The following is a 7,500-nucleotide window of genomic DNA, read 5'->3' as shown; positions in this document are numbered from 1 at the left end:
GCAGTGAGGCCACCTAGTTTTGAATGAATTCCCCCACTTGTGCCATATCTGCACTGATCACCGGTGTGCCGGTTTCAAATTACCCCCTCCAAATCTAACCCCCCGGTAGTTTGAAACCGGATTCAAGCTACCCCCGGGGGTAATTTAAATCCGGTTTTATACTACCTCCCTGGTTTCAAATTACCCCCCTCTTTTTTGCGCAGGATCTCATCATTTATGAATATTAATAAATTGCTTTTGATCAGGGTCAACACAATCATTAGGTAATATGTATATACATGTACTGTTTCACCTATTGGTATCGTTTATTAATATCCAGCCTTTATCCGTCTTATGTTTATACCTTAGCTAATAAATGTCGGATATTCCATTATCAGTCATGGGCGCATATTTGACCGAGACAGGAAGACGAGGTGAAATTTGATTTTGACGGTTATTTTTTCCCAATTATTTCATAATTATATTGCAAGCAAATATTATATAAGGTATAATCAACATATTGATCATAAGTATATATATATATATATATATATATATATATATATATATATATATATATATATATATATATATATATATATATATATATATATATATATATATATATATATATATATATATATATATAAAAATACATGTATATGTATTTGTTTGTATGTTGTAAATACTATATCATTCATGATATCTGTAAATAATTGACACTTTTAATAAAGCAAGATTGTAAGCAATTATAACAGTTTTAATAAAACATGATACAGTACATGCTGTTTGCGTCTACTGTACTTACATTGGTTGTTTGTATACGAAAACACCTGGACTACGGAAAAGTCGTTACACTTTATAGCCCTCTATGGATTGCATTGAACACAGCTTTTGTTAATCTCACAACTGTTGTTACTGATTTTAGCCTAAAGGCAGGCAGCTGTGTGTTATCATGGGCTAAATCAAATCCTATTTAAACCATCTTCCAGAATAGTAAGTGATGGATTCGTGTATGGATTTTTTTTCTGTTGTTGATCTCGAAATGGAAAATTATTGAAAAACGGTGTCATAAAATGTTTAAGAATTTTACCTGAAATGTATCATAAAGAAAAAAACAGACCTCGCCACATAGTCACCTGTACATTTCCATGCGGTTTATATAACACTTCTGCCCCTTTGTCATAGCTCCATTCTTTCTTATTACTCATTTCATCAAATGACAAAACAGCAATACCTAGTAATCGAGACTTCATACCATCTTTAATGTCCTCTGGTTTAAAATGAATCGAGCTAACAGTAGCTTACACAACGTTAATTCTGTCTGCACGACGACATGCATGTTGGTAATTTATATTTGAGCTTTTATTTTTTACGTGCATAGCATCCAAATACTACGAAGTTACTATGCATTATCAGTGACAGAATAAATGAATAAACAAAGAGATATATGGACACAAGGAGTTCTATTGTTATATTGAAACTATGGGTATAGTCAAACCATTTTAAGAGCAAACTCGGAGCCCAATAGCGGCATTGCCAGTTCTCTTGGGTCATTTTCAAAGCACACCTGGCTTTACCTCTTTAATCTATGGGCGAGCCAAGAATAGGAGAAAAGGGTCAACTAATAAGTCATTCACCCGGATTTGAACGGTCTAAGAATATAATCCTTTAATTTGAGACTCTCCCTAAATTGTTTCCTTCGTTCTTTTTGTTTGCAACCACGTGGTGACAAGTTGAAACTTAAATATAACAAATAGCAAAATTGTTATAAAACGATTATCATACTAACAGAAATAATCTTAATTTTGATATCAAATGAATTCATTTCTCAACTCTGATTGATTTATTAATATTTGTATAAATAATAAAATAATCAACACCATATATTCTGAGTGATTTTTGTGTCAATTTCTCCAGGCATATTGCCGCCCGAAGCTCATGCACCTAAAGCACATGAATGAAATCTATAGAAGATAGAAAAAAAAAAAATAAAATCTCGACAATCACGCGCAATCTCGCCGTGATCACTAAACCTTAAATGAAAGTCTGTAACTTCAAATATTGTGTATTAGGGAATTATATGACACTTTAGGTCTTAAATACGAAAATATCGACAATCACACGAACAGAAATAAAATAAAATTTTACCTCGCCTTTATCACAAAACCTTGAATTACAGTCTGTGACTTTTAACGTGTCATATAATTCACTAATACACAATTTTTGGTCTTAAATACCAGATTAAACTACTTTTCCTACTGCTGCGAAGCCAACAATAAATGCATGATACATATTTGCGATGTCACATGAATTATTTATCATTCTGATGAGGGGGTAACTTGAAAACAGAGGAGGTAACTTGAAACCGGTTTCAAACTACCCCCCCCCCGGTAATCTGAAACCGGTTTCAAGTTACCGGGGGGTAATTTGAAACTGGGGGTAACTTGAATCCTTTACACCGGCTTAGCCTTCTTTCTGCAACCCCGCTCCACCTCCATACTCTAAGTCTTTGGTTTTTTTTTTCTTTCTCTCTCTTTTTCTGTTTCCATAAAAATTGGTGTCTTTCCGAAAATATTCTAACTTTTGTTCCACACCACAACTGAAGTCAAATTCAAGGCGTGTTTCATGTATAAAGGTTTTCCCCTTCCTAAACGTTTCATATGTCACGGCTACACAACTGTGACACAGTCTCACGTTGGACCATTCCTTGCTTTATACTTACATGGCCACCTAGAAAGTCTATGTCTATAACATGAACTGGTATTTCTTGGAAGAAAAAGCAAACACACACACATATAATATATATATATATATATATATATATATATATATATATATATATATATATATATATATATATATATATATATATAAATATATATATATATATATATATATATATATATATATATATATATATATATATATACATACATACATATACCAAAGGCATTTCCCCCAATTTTGGGGGGGTAGCCGACATCAACAATGAAACAAAACAAAAAGGGGACCTCTACTCTCTACGTTCCTCCAGAATAACCAGGGACTCAGCCGAGTTCAGCTGGTACTGCTGGGGTGCCACAGCCCAACCTCCCACATTATCCACCACAGATGAAGCTTCATAATGCTGAATCCCCTACTGCTGCTACCTCCACGGTCATCTAAGGCACCGGAGGAAGCAGCAGGGCCTACCGGAACTGCGTGACAATCGCTCGCCATTCATTCCTATTTCTAGCACGCTCTCTTGCCTCTCTCACATCTATCCTCCTATCACCCAGAGCTTTCTTCACACCATCCATCCACCCAAACCTTGGCCTTCCTCTTGTACTTCTCCCATCTACTCTTGCATTCATCACCTTCTTTAGCAGACAGCCATTTTCCATTCTCTCAACATGGCCAAACCACCTCAACACATTCATATCCACTCTAGCCGCTAACTCATTTCTTACACCCGTTCTCACCGTCACCCTATCTATTCGAGATACACCAGCCATACTCCTTAGACACTTCATCTCAAACACATTCAATTTCTGTCTCTCCATCACTTTCATTCCCCACAACTCCGATCCATACATCACAGTTGGTACAATCACTTTCTCATATAGAATTCTCTTTACATTCATGCCCAACCCTCTATTTTTTACTACTCCCTTAACTGCCCCCAACACTTTGCAACCTTCATTCACTCTCTGACGTATATCTGCTTCCACTCCTCCATTTGCTGCAACAACAGACCCCAAGTACTTAAACTGATCCACCTCCTCAAGTAACTGTCCATTCAACAGGACATTCAACCTTGCACCACCTTCCCTTCTCGTACATCTTATAACCTTACTCTTACCCACATTAACTCTCAACTTCCTTCTCTCACACACCCTTCCAAATTCTGTCACTAGTCGGTCAAGCTTCTCTTCTGTGTCTGCTACCAGTACAGTATCATCCGCAAACAACAACTGATTTACCTCCCATTCATGATCATTCTCGCCTACCAGTTTTAATCCTCGTCCAAGCACTCGAGCATTCACCTCTCTCACCACTCCATCAACATACAAGTTAACCACGGCGACATCACACATCCCTGTCTCAGCCCCACTCTCACCGGAAACCAATCGCTCACTTCATTTCCTATTCTAACACATGCTTTACTACCTTTGTAGAAACTTTTCACTGCTTGCAACAACCTTCCACCAACTCCATATAACCTCATCACATTCCACATTGCTTCCCTATCAACTCTATCATATGCTTTCTCCAGATCCATAAACGCAACATACACCTCCTTACCTTTTGCTAAATATTTCTCGCATATCTGCCTAACTGTAAAAATATGATTCATACAACCCCTACCTCTTCTAAAACCACCCTGTACTTCCAAGATTGCATTCTCTGTTTTATCCTTAATCCTATTAATCAGTACTCTACCATACACTTTTCCAACTACACTCAACAAACTAATACCTCTTGAATTACAACACTCATGTACATCTCCCTTACCCTTATATAGTGGTACAATACATGCACAAACCTAATCTACTGGTACCATTGACAACACTAAACACATATTAAACAATCTCACCAACCATTCAAGAACAGTCATACCCTTCCTTCAACATCTCAGCTTTCACACCATCCATACCAGATGCTTTTCCTACTCTCGTTTCATCTAGTGCTCTCCTCACTTCCTCTATTGTAATCTCTCTCTCTCATTCTCATCCCCCATCACTGGCACCTCAACACCTGGAACAGCAATTATATCTGCCTCCCTATTATCCTCAACATTCAGCAAACTTTCAAAATATTTCGCCCACCTTTTCCTTGCCTCCTCTCCTTTTAACAACCTTCCATTTCCATCTATCACTGTCTCTTCAATTATATATATATATATATATATATATATATATATATATATATATATATATATATATATATATAGAGAGAGAGAGAGAGAGAGAGAGAGAGAGAGAGAGAGAGAGAGAGAGAGAGAGAGAGAGAGAGAGAGAGAGAGAGAGAGAGAGAGAGAGAGAGAGAGAGAGAGAGAACTAATTTCGGATTTTTTATTAAAGGTGAGGAGATTCACCAGCCCAATGAGCCAAGCTCGACTTTTACAGAGATAGCCCGATTAAATCTGGGAAGAAAAATATTATTATATCAAATTTAATAAATAAAAAATATAGTAATACTAGCTGAACTCGGGACGGATATTGTTTATGAGATCGGCATTGTTCCTAGTTGGTGTCACTCACTATCACGCAGTTCACTGTAATGTTGCTACATTTAACAGCATATTTAAGAAGGCTACATGATAGCTGTGTCTTTTAAATTGTAGATATTACCATGGAATTCGGCAGGAACAGAGAATCTATGTTTCATATCAGTCCCTGAAATTTTCATTTGGATATGTGAATTATTGTAGGAACAATTTACTCCACCGCCAAAAATAACCAATCAACCCATACCGAAATGAACGTTTGCTGTGGCTTTTCTATGGCAGATATCAACGTGAAACTTTATAAGGACAAAGTAACTATCCATTCCATAAATCTGAAAATTTCACTCAGATATGTGAATATCGAAAAATGACTACTATGACTTTTCTAGGGCAAGTATCAATACGAAAATTGGTATGAATTTAGTTCACATAACACCCATCAAACTATGTGAAGATCATTTGGATAACTGTAAAACTCTAGGAGTAGTTTGCGGCTCCTCACTGAATTTTTAGCTAAAAATCGTCACTTACGAACAAAAGTAACAGCCAGGGCATGCTTACAGCAGGTGTGAACATGAAAATCGGCAGAAACGAAGCTTATATATATATATATATATATATATATATATATATATATATATATATATATATATATATATATATATATATATATATATATATATATATATATATGTATATATATATATATATATATATATATATATATATATATATATATATATATATATACATATATATACACATATATATATATATATATATATATCTAAATAATCCCTTCAAATTTCATTTGAATATATTTATTTGCATAAGAGTTATTGCCCCCGCCCCCGAAATTATCAGGCGAATTATTATAAGAACAACTTACACCACCGCCAAAAATAACCATTCAATCCATAACGAAATAAAAGTTTGCTGTAACTTTTCTATGGCAGATATCAACATGAAAATTGGTATGGACTAGGTAAATATCCATCTCATAAATCTGAGAAAATTTCATTTAGATTTTTTTTTTTTTTTTTTTTTTTTGCTCCTCACACGGTTTTTTTGGCTAAAAGTCGTCACTTACGAACAAAAGCGACAGCCAGGGAATGCCTATAGCAGGTTTGAATATAAAAATTGGCAGTAACAAAACTTATATATGTCTAAATATTTCCTTAAAATTTCATTTGAATATATTTTTTGCCGCCGAAAATATCATCCTGGTTAGGGAATGACTGGGCTATGGGTTGGGTGAGATATCTTATAAAAAAAATGTTGGCATTTCATATAAGGTCACTCACTTCGTTCGCGACAACTAGAGATAAAAACAAAATAAATTATGAAATAAAAATCTGTGATAAATAGAAATTTAAATCTTACCTATAAAACCTAGGTTTCTTAAAAATGTTTAAATCTTGAAAACAGAAATTCTCAGAATCCCATAAAATTTCAGGAAAACTTTTTTTTACCAAAAAATAAATATCAATCTCTTCTGAAAACATTACAATCGCAAAAAATATGGTGTACAGTTAAAATAGTGCCACAATCACTGCACCTGAATTTTATTAGAAAAAAAAGAGAGAATAGGAGAAAGAGAAACAAAGAGACAAGGAGTACGGAGGAGGGTCAGAGAGCTGGCTGATGACCTGTTTCAAACCAGGTAGTAGCCTCCCCTATCCTTCCCTTTCTCACCGTGTTGAGCATAGGACATGTGTGAGAGATATTGCGGATTTAAATTACAAAAAAAGAAAAAATATTCATTCTCTTTGCAACAATATTAGTTAAATCCTCTTGCTGGTCTTTTCCGGGATTAAACTTAAGAATAACAGACCCTAGTAATTACTCTCAATTTCTCACAGAGTTGTTTTATAACAATCACCTGATCTACATACAATTTTGCCTAAGTCTACACTACTCTTCAATTACCGAGCCTTGCAAACATTTTGTGTAACTTTGAGCAAGTTTTACTACTATGAAATCTCCTCAGTCCAATGTTAAATCGATTGTAAGGCTATCTTTTCCTTCTGCTTTCAATTGATTGATTGATTGATTAATTGATTTGAGGTTTTCTGGCATCCTGACATCTAAGGTCATTGACGCCGATATCATTTATTGTAAATAAAAAAAAAAATATTCAGTTAAAACCATAAAAGCAAAGATGTCATTTTAAAAGTTAAACATCTTCCAGAAGACCCGCTTCATAAATGGAGCTAGAAATACCACTAGCATGGTAGGAGACATCATGTCCAAGAATCTTGGCAAGGATGAACCTGCCATCCTCACCTCGAGCCTCAAACAGGTATCTT

General features: G+C 35.0%; 1 protein-coding gene across 7 annotated transcripts in view; it reads right to left on the bottom strand.

Annotated features, from left to right (window-relative positions):
* The window catches only part of Gip (hydroxypyruvate isomerase-like protein Gip), a 179,430-nt gene that overhangs the window by 131,275 nt on the left and 40,655 nt on the right, over window positions 1-7,500 (bottom strand). The window lies entirely within an intron of this gene.

Source organism: Palaemon carinicauda, chromosome 11 (assembly GCF_036898095.1).
Source record: "Palaemon carinicauda isolate YSFRI2023 chromosome 11, ASM3689809v2, whole genome shotgun sequence".
Lineage (NCBI taxonomy): Eukaryota > Metazoa > Arthropoda > Malacostraca > Decapoda > Palaemonidae > Palaemon > Palaemon carinicauda.
The sequence above is the reverse complement of the archived record's forward strand: the minus strand, read 5'-3'. Positions and strand labels throughout refer to the sequence as shown.